The sequence below is a fragment of the Dendrobates tinctorius genome, unplaced genomic scaffold, assembly GCF_039654945.1.
Source record: "Dendrobates tinctorius isolate UK_male_01 unplaced genomic scaffold, ASM3965494v1 ptg000257l, whole genome shotgun sequence".
Taxonomy (NCBI): Eukaryota; Metazoa; Chordata; class Amphibia; order Anura; family Dendrobatidae; genus Dendrobates; species Dendrobates tinctorius.
The window spans coordinates 10,123,382-10,139,144 of NW_027361924.1; the positions used below are offsets into that span (position 1 = coordinate 10,123,382).

The 15,763-nt window shown below is 49.5% G+C and overlaps 1 protein-coding gene across 3 annotated transcripts in view; it reads left to right on the forward strand.

Moving 5' to 3' along the window:
- Nucleotides 1-15,763, forward strand: part of FBXL16 (F-box and leucine rich repeat protein 16) — a 153,842-nt gene that overhangs the window by 31,744 nt on the left and 106,335 nt on the right. The gene's annotated exons all lie outside the window — the stretch shown is intronic.

Here is a 15,763-nt window from a genome sequence, read left to right on the forward strand (position 1 = left end):
CAGGCCTCCGCTCCTCGCTCCGGTCTCTCCTGTACAGTGAGGCCTCATTATACCCCTGTATAAGGATCTAGTGACGCAGTGTAGACTGTTATTCAGCATTGCTGTTTCCTCAGATTGTCAGCTCTTGTGATCAGGCCCCTGCTCCTCGCTCCGGTCTCTCCTGTACAGTGAGGCCTCATTATACCCCTGTATAAGGATCTAGTGACGCAGTGTAGACTGTTATTCAGCATTGCTGTGTCCTCAAATTGTCAGCTCTTGTGATCAGGCCCCTGCTCCTCGCTCCGGTCTCTCCTGTACAGTGAGGCCTCATTATACCCCTGTATAAGGATCTAGTGACGCAGTGTAGACTGTTATTCAGCATTGCTGTCTCCTCAGATTGTCAGCTCTTGTGATCAGTCCCCTGCTCCTCGCTCCGGTCTCTCCTGTACAGTGAGGCCTCATTATACTCCTGTATAAGGATCTAGTGACGCAGTGTAGACTGTTATTCAGCATTGCTGTGTCCTCAAATTGTCAGCTCTTGTGATCAGGCCCCTGCTCCTCGCTCCGGTCTCTCCTGTACAGTGAGGCCTCATTATACTCCTGTATAAGGATCTAGTGACGCAGTGTAGACTGTAATTCAGCATTGCTGTGTCCTCAGATTGTCAGCTCTTGTGATCAGGCCCCCGCTCCTCGCTCCGGTCTCTCCTGTACAGTGAGGCCTCATTATACCCCTGTATAAGGATCTAGTGACGCAGTGTAGACTGTTATTCAGCATTGCTGTGTCCTCAGATTGTCAGCTCTTGTGATCAGACCCCCGCTCCTCGCTCCGGTCTCTCCTGTACAGTGAGGCCTCATTATACACCTGTATAAGGATCTAGTGACGCAGTGTAGACTGTTATTCAGCATTGCTGTGTCCTCAGATTGTCAGCTCTTGTGATCAGGCCCCCGCTCCTCGCTCCGGTCTCTCCTGTACAGTGAGGCCTCATTATACCCCTGTATAAGGATCTAGTGACGCAGTGTAGACTGTTATTCAGCATTGCTGTGTCCTCAGATTGTCAGCTCTTGTGATCAGACCCCCGCTCCTCGCTCCGGTCTCTCCTGTACAGTGAGGCCTCATTATACCCCTGTATAAGGATCTAGTGACGCAGTGTAGACTGTTTTTCAGCATTGCTGTTTCCTCAGATTGTCAGCTCTTGTGATCAGGCCCCTGCTCCTCGCTCCGGTCTCTCCTGTACAGTGAGGCCTCATTATACCCCTGTATAAGGATCTAGTGACACAGTGTAGACTGTTATTCAGCATTGCTGTTTCCTCAGATTGTCAGCTCTTGTGATCAGGCCTCTGCTCCTCGCTCCGGTCTCTCCTGTACAGTGAGGCCTCATTATACCCCTGTATAAGGATCTAGTGACGCAGTGTAGACTGTTATTCAGCATTGCTGTGTCCTCAGATTGTCAGCTCTTGTGATCAGACCCCCGCTCCTCGCTCCGGTCTCTCCTGTACAGTGAGGCCTCATTATACCCCTGTATAAGGATCTAGTGACGCAGTGTAGACTGTTTTTCAGCATTGCTGTTTCCTCAGATTGTCAGCTCTTGTGATCAGGCCCCTGCTCCTCGCTCCGGTCTCTCCTGTACAGTGAGGCCTCATTATACCCCTGTATAAGGATCTAGTGACGCAGTGTAGACTGTTATTCAGCATTGCTGTTTCCTCAGATTGTCAGCTCTTGTGATCAGGCCTCTGCTCCTCGCTCCGGTCTCTCCTGTACAGTGAGGCCTCATTATACCCCTGTATAAGGATCTAGTGACGCAGTGTAGACTGTTATTCAGCATTGCTGTGTCCTCAGATTGTCAGCTCCTGTGATCAGGCCTCTGCTCCTCGCTCCGGTCTCTCCTGTACAGTGAGGCCTCATTATACCCCTGTATAAGGATCTAGTGACGCAGTGTAGACTGTTATTCAGCATTGCTGTCTCCTCAGATTGTCAGCTCTTGTGATCAGGCCCCCGCTCCTCGCTCCGGTCTCTCCTGTACAGTGAGGCCTCATTATACACCTGTATAAGGATCTAGTGACGCAGTGCAGACTGTTATTCAGCATTGCTGTGTCCTCAGATTGTCAGCTCTTGTGATCAGGCCCCCGCTCCTCGCTCCGGTCTCTCCTGTACAGTGAGGCCTCATTATACCCCTGTATAAGGATCTAGTGACGCAGTGTAGACTGTTATTCAGCATTGCTGTCTCCTCAGATTGTCAGCTCTTGTGATCAGGCCCCTGCTCCTCGCTCCGGTCTCTCCTGTACAGTGAAGCCTCATTATACTCCTGTATAAGGAGCTAGTGACGCAGTGTAGACTGTTATTCAGCATTGCTGTGTCCTCAGATTGTCAGCTCTTGTGATCAGGCCCCGGCTCCTCGCTCCGGTCTCTCCTGTACAGTGAGGCCTCATTATACCCCTGTATAAGGATCTAGTGACGCAATGTAGACTGTTATTCAGCATTGCTGTGTCCTCAGATTGTCAGCTTTTGTGATCAGGCCTCTGCTCCTCGCTCCGGTCTCTCCCGTACAGTGAGGCCTCATTATAACCCTGTATAAGGATCTAGTGACGCAGTGTAGACTGTTATTCAGCATTGCTGTTTCCTCAGATTGTCAGCTCTTGTGATCAGGCCCCCGCTCCTCGCTCCGGTCTCTCCTGTACAGTGAGGCCTCATTATACCCCTGTATAAGGATCTAGTGACGCAGTGTAGACTGTTATTCAGCATTGCTGTTTCCTCAGATTGTCAGCTCTTGTGATCAGGCCTCTGCTCCTCGCTCCGGTATCTCCTGTACAGTGAGGCCTCATTATACCCCTGTATAAGGATCTAGTGACGCAGTGTAGACTGTTATTCAGCATTGCTGTTTCCTCAGATTGTCAGCTCCTGTGATCAGGCCCCTGCTCCTCGCTCCGGTCTCTCCTGTACAGTGAGGCCTCATTATACCCCTGTATAAGGATCTAGTGACGCAGTGTGGACTGTTATTCAGCATTGCTGTTTCCTCAGATTGTCAGCTCTTGTGATCAGGCCCCTGCTCCTCGCTCGGGTCTCTCCTGTACAGTGAGGCCTCATTATACCCCTGTATAAGGATCTAGTGACGCAGTGTAGACTGTTATTCAGCATTGCTGTGTCCTCAGATTGTCAGCTCTTGTGATCAGGCCTCTGCTCCTCGCTCCGGTCTCTCCTGTACAGTGAGGCCTCATTATACCCCTGTATAAGGATCTAGTGACGCAGTGTAGACTGTTATTCAGCATTGCTGTGTCCTCAGATTGTCAGCTCTTGTGATCAGGCCCCCGCTCCTCGCTCCGGTCTCTCCTTTACAGTGAGGCCTCATTATACCCCTGTATAAGGATCTAGTGACGCAGTGTAGACTGTTATTCAGCATTGCTGTCTCCTCAGATTGTCAGCTCCTGTGATCAGGCCCCTGCTCCTCGCTCCGGTCTCTCCTGTACAGTGAGGCCTCATTATACCCCTGTATAAGGATCTAGTGACGCAGTGTAGACTGTTATTCAGCATTGCTGTGTCCTCAGATTGTCAGCTCTTGTGATCAGGCCCCTGCTCCTCGCTCTGCTCTCCTGTACAGTGAGGCCTCATTATACCCCTGTATAAGGATCTAGTGACGCAGTGTAGGCTGTTATTCAGCATTGCTGTGTCCTCAGATTGTCAGCTCTTGTGATCAGGCTCCTGCTCCTCGCTCCGGTCTCTCCTGTACAGTGAGGCCTCATTATACCCCTGTATAAGGATCTAGTGACGCAGTGTAGACTGTTATTCAGCATTGCTGTTTCCTCAGATTGTCAGCTCTTGTGATCAGGCCCCTGCTCCTCGCTCCGTTCTCTCCTGTACAGTGAGACCTCATTATACTCCTGTATAAGGATCTAGTGACGCAGTGTAGACTGTTATTCAGCATTGCTGTTTCCTCAGATTGTCAGCTCTTGTGATCAGGCCCCTGCTCCTCGCTCCGTTCTCTCCTGTACAGTGAGACCTCATTATACTCCTGTATAAGGATCTAGTGACGCAGTGTAGACTGTTATTCAGCATTGCTGTGTCCTCAGATTGTCAGCTCTTGTGATCAGGCCCCCGCTCCTCGCTCCGGTCTCTCCTGTACAGTGAGACCTCATTATACCCCTGTATAAGGATCTAGTGACGCAGTGTAGACTGTTATTCAGCATTGCTGTGTCCTCAAATTGTCAGCTCTTGTGATCAGGCCCCTGCTCCTCGCTCCGGTCTCTCCTGTACAGTGAGGCCTCATTATACTCCTGTATAAGGATCTAGTGATGCAGTGGAGACTGTTATTCAGCATTGCTGTTTCCCCAGATTGTCAGCTCTTGTGATCAGGCCCCTGCTCCTCGCTCCGGTCTCTCCTGTACAGTGAGGCCTCATTATACTCCTGTATAAGGATCTAGTGACGCAGTGGAGACTGTTATTCAGCATTGCTGTCTCCTCAGATTGTCAGCTCTTGTCATCAGGCCCCTGCTCCTCGCTCCGGTCTCTCCTGTACAGTGAGGCCTCATTATACCGCTGTATAAGGATCTAGTGACGCAGTGTAGACTGTTATTCAGCATTGCTGTCTCCTCAGATTGTCAGCTCTTGTGATCAGTCCCCTGCTCCTCTCTCCGGTCTCTCCTGTACAGTGAGGCCTCATTATACTCCTGTATAAGGATCTAGTGACGCAGTGGAGACTGTTATTCAGCATTGCTGGTTCCTCAGATCTTCAGCTCTTGTGATCAGTCCCCGGCTCCTCGCTCCGGTCTCTCCTGTACAGTGAGGCCTCATTATACCCCTGTATAAGGATCTAGTGACGCAGTGTAGACTGTTATTCTGCATTGCTGTGTCCTCAGATTGTCAGCTCTTGTGATCAGTCCCCTGCTCCTCTCTCCGGTCTCTCCTGTACAGTGAGGCCTCATTATACCCCTGTATAAGGATCTAGTGACGCAGTGTAGACTGTTATTCAGCATTGCTGTCTCCTCAGATTGTCAGCTCTTGTGATCAGTCCCCTGCTCCTCGCTCCGGTCTCTCCTGTACAGTGAGGCCTCATTATACCCCTGTATAAGGATCTAGTGACACAGTGTAGACTGTTATTCAGCATTGCTGTCTCCTCAGATTGTCAGCTCTTGTGATCAGGCCCCGGCTCCTCGCTCCGGTCTCTCCTGTACAGTGAGGCCTCATTATACCCCTGTATAAGGATCTAGTGACGCAGTGTAGACTGTTATTCAGCATTGCTGTCTCCTCAGATTGTCAGCTCTTGTGATCAGGCCCCTGCTCCTCGCTCCGGTCTCTCCTGTACAGTGAGGCCTCATTATACTCCTGTATAAGGATCTAGTGACGCAGTGTAGACTGTTATTCAGCATTGCTGTCTCCTCAGATTGTCAGCTCTTGTGATCAGGCCCCGGCTCCTCGCTCCGGTCTCTCCTGTACAGTGAGGCCTCATTATACCCCTGTATAAGGATCTAGTGACGCAGTGTAGACTGTTATTCAGCATTGCTGTCTCCTCAGATTGTCAGCTCTTGTGATCAGTCCCCTGCTCCTCGCTCCGTTCTCTCCTGTACAGTGAGGCCTCATTATACCCCTGTATAAGGATCTAGTGACGCAGTGTAGACTGTTATTCAGCATTGCTGTCTCCTCAGATTGTCAGCTCTTGTGATCAGGCCCCGGCTCCTCGCTCCGGTCTCTCCTGTACAGTGAGGCCTCATTATACCCCTGTATAAGGATCTAGTGACGCAGTGTAGACTGTTATTCAGCATTGCTGTGTCCTCAGATTGTCAGCTCTTGTGATCAGGCCCCTGCTCCTCGCTCCGGTCTCTCCTGTACAGTGAGGTCTCATTATACCCCTGTATAAGGATCTAGTAATGCAGTGTAGACTGTTATTCAGCATTGCTGTTTCCTCAGATTGTCAGCTCTTGTGATCAGGCCCCTGCTCCTCGCTCCGGTCTCTCCTGTACAGTGAGGCCTCATTATACCCCTGTATAAGGATCTAGTGACCCAGTGTAGACTCTTATTCAGCATTGCTGTGTCCTCAGATTGTCAGCTCTTGTGATCAGTCCCCTGCTCCTCGCTCCGGTCTCTCCTGTACAGTGAGGCCTCATTATACCCCTGTATAAGGATCTAGTGACGCAGTGTAGACTGTTATTCAGCATTGCTGTCTCCTCAGATTGTCAGCTCCTGTGATCAGGCCCCTGCTCCTCGCTCCAGTCTCTCCTGTACAGTGAGGCCTCATTATACCCCTGTATAAGGATCTAGTGACGCAGTGTAGACTGTTATTCAGCATTGCTGCTTCCTCAGATTGTCAGCTCTTGTGATCAGGCCCCTGCTCCTCGCTCCGGTCTCTCCTGTACAGTGAGGCCTCATTATACCCCTGTATAAGGATCTAGTGACGCAGTGTAGACTGTTATTCAGCATTGCTGTGTCCTCAGATTGTCAGCTCTTGTGATCAGGCCCCTGCTCCTCGCTCCGGTCTCTCCTGTACAGTGAGGCCTCATTATACCCCTGTATAAGGATCTAGTGACGCAGTGTAGACTCTTATTCAGCATTGCTGTGTCCTCAGATTGTCAGCTCTTGTGATCAGGCCCCTGCTCCTCGCTCCGGTCTCTCCTGTACAGTGAGGCCTCATTATACCCCTGTATAAGGATCTAGTGACGCAGTGTAGACTGTTATTCAGCATTGCTGCTTCCTCAGATTGTCAGCTCTTGTGATCAGGCCCCTGCTCCTCGCTCCGGTCTCTCCTGTACAGTGAGGCCTCATTATACCCCTGTATAAGGATCTAGTGACGCAGTGTAGACTGTTATTCAGCATTGCTGTGTCCTCAGATTGTCAGCTCTTGTGATCAGGCCCCTGCTCCTCGCTCCGGTCTCTCCTGTACAGTGAGGCCTCATTATACCCCTGTATAAGGATCTAGTGACGAAGTGTAGACTCTTATTCAGCATTGCTGTGTCCTCAGATTGTCAGCTCTTGTGATCAGGCCCCTGCTCCTCGCTCCGGTCTCTCCTGTACAGTGAGGCCTCATTATACCCCTGTATAAGGATCTAGTGACGCAGTGTAGACTCTTATTCAGCATTGCTGTGTCCTCAGATTGTCAGCTCTTGTGATCAGGCCTCTGCTCCTCGCTCCGGTCTCTCCTGTACAGTGAGGCCTCATTATACCCCTGTATAAGGATCTAGTGACGCAGTGTAGACTGTTATTCAGCATTGCTGTGTCCTCAGATTGTCAGCTCTTGTGATCAGGCCCCTGCTCCTCGCTCCGGTCTCTCCTGTACAGTGAGGCCTCATTATACCCCTGTATAAGGATCTAGTGACGCAGTGTAGACTCTTATTCAGCATTGCTGTGTCCTCAGATTGTCAGCTCTTGTGATCAGTCCCCTGCTCCTCGCTCCGGTCTCTCCTGTACAGTGAGGCCTCATTATACCCCTGTATAAGGATCTAGTGACGCAGTGTAGACTGTTATTCAGCATTGCTGTCTCCTCAGATTGTCAGCTCCTGTGATCAGGCCCCTGCTCCTCGCTCCGGTCTCTCCTGTACAGTGAGGCCTCATTATACCCCTGTATAAGGATCTAGTGACGCAGTGTAGACTGTTATTCAGCATTGCTGTCTCCTCAGATTGTCAGCTCTTGTGATCAGGCCCCTGCTTTTCGCTCCGGTCTCTCCTGTACAGTGAGGCCTCATTATACCCCTGTATAAGGATCTAGTGACGCAGTGTAGACTGTTATTCAGCATTGCTGTGTCCTCAGATTGTCAGCTCTTGTGATCAGGCCCCCTCTCCTCGCTCCGGTCTCTCCTGTACAGTGAGGCCTCATTATACCCCTGTATAAGGATCTAGTGACGCAGTGTAGACTGTTATTCAGCATTGCTGTCTCCTCAGATTGTCAGCTCTTGTGATCAGGCCCCTGCTCCTCGCTCCGGTCTCTCCTGTACAGTGAGGTCTCATTATACCCCTGTATAAGGATCTAGTGACGCAGTGTAGACTGTTATTCAGCATTGCTGTCTCCTCAGATTGTCAGCTCTTGTGATCAGGCCCCCGCTCCTCGCTCCGGTCTCTCCTGTACAGTGAGGCCTCATTATACCCCTGTATAAGGATCTAGTGACGCAGTGTAGACTGTTATTCAGCATTGCTGTGTCCTCAGATTGTCAGCTCCTGTGATCAGGCCCCCGCTCCTCGCTCCGGTCTCTCCTGTACAGTGAGGCCTCATTATACCCCTGTATAAGGATCTAGTGACGCAGTGTAGACTGTTATTCAGCATTGCTGTCTCCTCAGATTGTCAGCTCTTGTGATCAGGCCCCTGCTCCTCGCTCCGGTCTCTCCTGTACAGTGAGGCCTCATTATACCCCTGTATAAGGATCTAGTGACGCAGTGTAGACTGTTATTCAGCATTGCTGTCTCCTCAGATTGTCAGCTCTTGTGATCAGGCCCCTGCTCCTCGCTCCGGTCTCTCCTGTACAGTGAGGCCTCATTATACCCCTGTATAAGGATCTAGTGACGCAGTGTAGACTGTTATTCAGCATTGCTGTTTCCTCAGATTGTCAGCTCTTGTGATCAGGCCCCGGCTCCTCCTCGGTTGTAGTCTTACCATGTATTGTGGCTTTTTTTGTTCATGTGCTTTGTGAATTAGTAAATTCTGTGATATGTGTTGGTGCACATGATCCTGATCCTGATGCAAATGCAGGTCCGTGAGTCCCTATGTTAATTATAGGGATGTAATCTGGATCAGGATTGCTACACATCACAACGCACCGTACCACAACGCTAGTGTGAACGCAGCCCCACTCGTGCAGCCCCTAACCAGGAGCCCCCATACATGCTCCCAATACACTTTATTATCATTACCACACTGTAACACAGGGCACAAGCCTTTCTAGTGAGGCGGGAAAGATCACTTTATGACAGAGCAGCATGCGGGCATAGTCTATATTATGTCTGCAGACTGGTCCCATACAGCACATTCCTCGCAAACAGATCCCTGCACACGGAATCACACGGACCCGTGTTCTCCTGGATCCGTGCTCCATAGAGCTCCATGTTACTTCCAGACGTGTAGCCGCGGATCCGTGCGTCTCCCTGTGTGTTTTTCAGATGACACAAAACTGCAACAAGTTGCGTTTTTGTGCATCTGATAAAATATGCAGACATGCGGATCTGTGGGAAAACGGTGACAGCTGGATGCACAGTCCCATCCGTCATCACTGAAAGTCAATGGAGACGAAAACGGGTCCGTGTGCAGCCACAATATGCAAGTGTGAGACCAGCTCTATATAATGATTGGGGCTGGACCTGATGTGTCCACAGGTTTTACCTAAAATCACTTTATATTACTTACCCTTAGGGCTCATACTCACTTGCGAGAGAGTCGTGTGATTCTCGTGTGAGTCTCTCGCATGGAAACCTGGCACTGCCACCAGCACTCGGACCGGAGGGGGTGACTGCATAGAAGTACATGTAACCGCACGCTCCGGTCCGAGTGCCGGCGGCAGTGCCGGGTTTCCATGCGAGAGACTCACACGAGAATCACGCGACTCTCTCGCTAGTGAGTGTGAGCCCTTAGCAGCAACACCTGCCGCCGTCTGTCCTCCTCCCTGTAGTGTTGTCCTGAATCCTCCTGGCCCTGCGATCAACGGGATCCGTTACATGGCAGCACTAACGCATCATTGAACCCGGCCTAACACTATGAGAAGATGATATACCAAACAATGTGCGGAGTCTCTCCTCCTGCACATACTATATACTGTATGTATACGCCATGGAGGAGGGGCCAGTGAAGTAGATCTTTATTCGGGACTACAGGTAACGCACAGGTCATTGCAGATGACGATGATGACGATGTGCGGCGTCGCTCCATGCCATATATGCCATGCAGGAACTGGCAGTGTATATTTGGGACTGAAGGGTTAACTCCCCTGCATTTATTCACAGTCCTCTCCTGACTGCTCCTCCACCAGATGAGTCACAGTCAGGCTTCAGTAAGCTGGGTCTGATAAGCTAATGAGGCACCAGGAAAAAAAAAAAAAAACGGCTCGTTCACCCTGCAGAGCCGGCTCATTTCGTTGACAGCAGGGAGGCGGCTCTTTGAATCGGATCGTTCATGAACCACACACCACTAGACGTCACTGCGTTCCCGCTCTGTAGGGGTCACCCAGCCGCAGGCAGAGAGCGGGAGCGGCCAGTACTGTGACAGAGCCAGCAGCAGGTGGAGAACTACAACTCCCAGCAATGTTGGCACGTCCTGTCTGTGACGAAAGGCGGACCGCTGCCACCAACTGGCGACAGACAGCGGACCCTGTGCCACCAATATGTCACGATCCCACCACTGACAGGGGTGTATCAGCGGACGGAGGGACGCGACGCACTGCCGGCACACGGCTATCACAGGCACAGTGGGGGCTTATCTTAGTTATCCCAGCACCGGCACCACGTGACAAAGATACAGCAAGCTAATCTTGCTCTAATAATTTGTCGCAGGGGGAGTATTTTGGATGCCCCACCACTGCTAACAACCTTCCAAGAACTGCGGGGATTTATGTATATCCCACTTTCTCAGTTCCACTTTGGAACTCGCAGCTCTCCAGCGCCCCCCTTACCCTCAGGTCAGTCAGGGAACTGCACCTAGGATAATTAGTCGCCGGACGGGCTGTTGTGCACGGACAATTAAGCTACTGCAGCAAGGGAATTATCAATGCTGTGGCCGCAGCCCCTCATTCAGCATGTAAGACCCGTCTGTACTACCAGCTAGCCTCGCCAGCTGCGCACACCACGCTGCCACCAGCCACGCTTTACTTAATCAAAGAGATAATTAAGAGGGTCCGCGGCAAACCCCTGAAATTAGTAGCGATTATCTAAAAAAGGCGCATAGTTCGTTTCCTAGAGCATGGAGACAGAGCTAATAGATTTTATCATTTATTCCCAAAAGAATGCGGGCAGTGATTACATAGATAAAAGTTGCTATAAAGTTGAGACATTACATATGTACAAATATAAATATAAAACAATGTGGATGAAAGAACAGAAAGTAACACTCACATGTGCGTAGTTCGTATTAGGCAGACTATGTGGCTGGGGGAGGGGTGCTTAACCAAATATCCCCACTCATTGGCACGTCTCTCTGGCAGGAGGACTCCAGCTGAACTGACTGGAACTTGGTAGGGAATACCTATAGCCTAGGGTCTGTGACCTCACAAAATGGGCGGTCTGGTGAGGTCCAACCCCCCTTCTCTCTCAGTTATAACTTAACTAAAAAGGTTATGATAACCATATCTTAATGGGGGAAGCTCGTATGAACTCACCAAGGGTATCATGTTTCCCAGTGTAACGAACCCAACAAGAAAACATCAAGAATGCACTAGATAGGACACTCCATTTGGGAGCAATCCATATCTCAATTTCTGGAAGTCCGAGAATTGTGAAACTTGGGGGTTTAGAAAGCTGGCTTCGTGCCCTTTGCAGAAATGTGAGTTTCATATCTCTGTCACAAGCAAAGTGCGCGCTAGGCTTCTTTTTATATTTCCTATACCTGTATTCAAGCTTCATGGTTTCAGAACAAAGCAATGCTTTCCCTTGCAGGGGGGAAGGCTGCGAGAGGAAATGGACGGTTTCATGTTACCAGCAAGCACAGAGCTGATAAGGAGGGGGGGTTGCAGCTACATGACAGGCTCGTCTCCTCAGTGTGTAGCAATGGGAATGTGGCGCCCCTGAGGCTCAGTTGCCACAGAGGTACTGCACCTTCTCCTAAGGTGTAGTGCCCCACCAACTAGGTAAGTTGGGAACTCCTTTCCACACTCCAACACCTGCACCCACACACAGGATAGTTCAGCAATGGACCGGATTGCGGCTCCATTCTTAGAGGTTAGCAGAGCACCTTTCATGGGTCCTTGCTTCGTAACACGAGATGTGCTGGGAGGTGGGTGGAGTTAGATATAAAAGAGTAGGAAAGTTTAGAATTACAGAGGAGTCGGAGTCTGAGGAGATTCACAGCAGGCTGACAACAGGTCAGCCTGAGCGGAGCTCAAGGCGGAGGAAGACAGTCAGTCAGGAGAGGCTGAGGACTGGTCTTAGTGGAACGAGCTCCCTAGGAAACGAACAAAAGGAGAAAGACGTAGAACTGCAACCTAAGCTTCCATAAGAGAGAGAAGGAACAGCGCGGAACGAAGGAGTAGGAGAACAGAGAGGAGTTGTGGGTTGGAAGAGGAACCCTGCCTATAGGTTCTCAGCGCAAGGCCGGGGCCCAGTCCCCGAGGTTGTATGGACACTTATGGTTCTGCAGCAGACACCGGTGGAGTAGTGGGCTGTAAATGCACTACTCCCATCCAAGACTTGGGACACAACAGCAACACGGATAGAGAGCTGGGATCCAGGAAGTCCCTGATCAGGCTACAGCTGTCTGTCATACAAGTAGGGTTGTTAGGAACATCTGACAGGAGGAAGTTCAGAGTAACCACGGTACTGGAGCTCTTCACACTAAAAGGCGCAATAGCGGAGTCGTTCAGGAAAGGTACATGTTGGCGGAGTGTTGGAGAGGAGAAGCCTAACTTGCCCGGGAGGTTGATTGAGTCTCTGCCCCGGAGGACGCGGCATGGAAGCGGGCACCAGTGGTTACCAAGAACTGTGAGTAAAGCGTTGAAACTGCAAGCCCTGGTGTCCTCCATTCCTTCTTGCGTCCGCCAGCACTGCTACATTCCCTGCGCCGGACACTACACCATCAAGGTGTCCGCACATCTACACTGCTCTGGGACAACGGCCCTGCCTGTGGAGGGCTATACCACCATTGCTGCATCCCAACATCTGTCCCAGAGGATCTGTCTGCAGCGTCGGCTTAACATCTCCCTTGCCGAACACCACAGGTGGTGTCACGAACTATTCAATTTCATTAACCACACACCACCATTGACATTGGGCGCCCAGGCCACGGACCTGGTCACAGCCGCCATGATACTTTCCCACTGATACCGGCCCGGTACCGAGTACCCCACTGCCCTGGGACTGGAGGGCGACCCAGGAAATTTCTAGAAGGTTCTAGAAACATCATACTTTACTTTAACATATCATAACAGATCTTACAGACATTTTACATTACACCAACTGTTGTGCTTGGCATTCTGAGACTTGTAGTCCCTCTGCTGGAAAGTGCAGTCCATGCTGCTGCTTGGAATCTGCTGCAGGCTGCTGTGCTTGGCATTCTAAGACTTGTGGTACACCTGCTGGAATCTGCATAACATGCTGCTGCTTGGGGTCTGCCACAGGCTGCTGCGGCTGCAGTATTTGACCCTTTTGGAAGCAGAAACTTGCAGGCTGCAGCACTGGCTGCACCGGCTTCTGGGGCCCACCTGGGACAATGTCTGAGCTGGAACCTGCAGAGTCCTGCTTGTGTGACATAAACAGTTCCTGGTTCCTATAAGTCTCTGCCAGGGGCCCCATCCTCTCTAGGACACAGTCCATGTCCGTCACCACTTTTGCCAGCTGTATACCAAGTGTGTTCAGAATCTGATCATAAAGGGTGTGATCCCCACCAGGATTAGCAGCCTTTACATTATAGCCCATGTCTATTTGTTTCTGCAAGTCTTTGTGCTGCTGTAACTCACCGAGCCTCTTGACCAGTCCTGGGATCTTCTCTGCGACCTGAAGCTCAGGTGCATGTGGTGTCTCCTCCTGAGATCCTGCTTTCAGCAATGTCCCCGGATGCTTGAAACCAGACGTCTCCTTAACTTTCACCACCGCTGGTTTCGTGGTTCCACGCTCCACAGCACTTTTACTGCTGCCACCTGACTGCGACCTTGTGCGCCCAGAGCTCACCATGCTGGCCACCACATGCTTCTGTTGCAGGTTCTCCTGGAGCGTCTGTCTCTCCAGTGAGGTTCTCTGCCTGCTGGGAGTCAGCTGCACACCTGAGGCCGGTGATGGCATCTCCTGAGCTGCAGGCTGCTTTCCTCCATTCAGCTTCTCACCAGTAGATTTCTTTTGGATTTCTCCTAATTGCACTTCACTCTGCTTGCCTTGGCTGGCCGACTGCTTAACTGGAACTTTCTTACCCACAGCCATGGCTTTTCCTTGTTCCGTTACTTTACGCACTTTCACAGCTTCATCTTTCTTGCTGCTGCTGCTACTTCCATTCTGAGCTTTCTTTCCCTCAGAAACAACTTTGGGACTTGCACCCGCCTTAGACACAACTTGAGCGTTACTTCCAAGTGTAGGCCTGGAAGCCTGGACCTTGCTTGGGGAGTTACCCCGCCCAGGGTGGCCTCCCCCTGGGCTTGCTCCAGACATCAGGAGGGCTACAAACACACAACCTCTCAGCTAGGAGGCAGTATTATAGTAGTTATATTCTTGTACATAGGGAGCAGTATTATAGTAGTTATATTCTTGTACATAGGAGCAGTATTATAGTATTTATATTCTTGTACATAAGAGCAGTATTATAGTAGTTATATTCTTGTACATAGGGGCAGTATTATAGTAGTTATATTCTTGTACATAGGGAGCAGTATTATAATAGTTATATTCTTGTACATAGGGGCAGTATTATAGTAGTTATATTCTTGTACATAGGGGCAGTATTATAGTAGTTATATTCTTGCACATAGGGAGCAGTATTATAGTAGTTATATTCTTGTACATAGGGGCAGTATTATAGTAGTTATATTCTTGTACAGAGGGGCAGTATTATAGTAGTTATATTCTTGCACATAGGGAGCAGTATTATAGTAGTTATAGTCTTGTACATAGGAGCAGTATTATAGTAGTTATAGTCTTGTACATAGGGAGCAGTATTATAGTAGTTATATTCTTGTACATAGGAGCAGTATTATAGTATATTCTTGTACATAGGGACAGTATTATAGTAGTTATATTCTTGTACCTAGGGAGCAGTATTATAGTAGTTATATTCTTGTGTACATAAGGGGCAGTGTTATAGTAGTTATATTCTTGTATATAGGGGCTGTTATAGTAGTTATTTTCTTGTATATAGGAGCAGTATTATAGTAGTTATATTCTTGTACATAGGGGGCAGTATTATAGTAGTTATATTCTTGTACATAGGGGACAGTATTATAGTAGTTATATTCTTCTACATAGGGTCAGTATTATAGTAGTTATATTCTTGTACATAGGAGCAGTATTATAGTAGTTATATTCTTGTACATAGGGGCAGTATTAAAGTAGTTATATTCTTGTACACAGGGGCAGTATTATAGTAGTTATATTCTTGTACATAGGGGCAGTATTATAGTAGTTATATTCTTGTACATAGGGGGCAGTATTATAGTAGTTATATTCTTGTACATAGGGGGCAGTATTATAGTAGTTATATTCTTGTACATAGGGGCAGTATTATAGTAGTTATATTCTTGTACATAGGGGCAGTATTATAGTAGGCTTCATTGTAGGGATACTCATAGATTGGATTTAGTAGAGCCTTTGTTACAGAATATCACTGTTTCTGAGGCAGATAATATTAGTAGTAAATGTGACAGTAATTGTCCTTCTAGTAGCCGGTGTTCAGGGATCAGTTTTTACAATCTCTGGGGCCTGGTCTCTGCCTCGTATTTTTTCCTTGTGTTGTGGATCTCGCCTGTCTGCTCTCTGTGAGGGTCTTGGTTATTACTTCTTCAGGCCGGTTATCACTTGGGGGGGTGATTGTCTTAGATTTAGTCCCATAGTTCTGCTCCTGAGAGGTAGAACGCGTTACTGCAGATCTGGCGCTTGCTGATGGCTGCCACACGTCACTGTGTATTTTTGAGGTCCTGGCGGTAATGATGTTGCCCCTTCTGGTCACAGCTGATCCCACAATCCCGAGGGTTG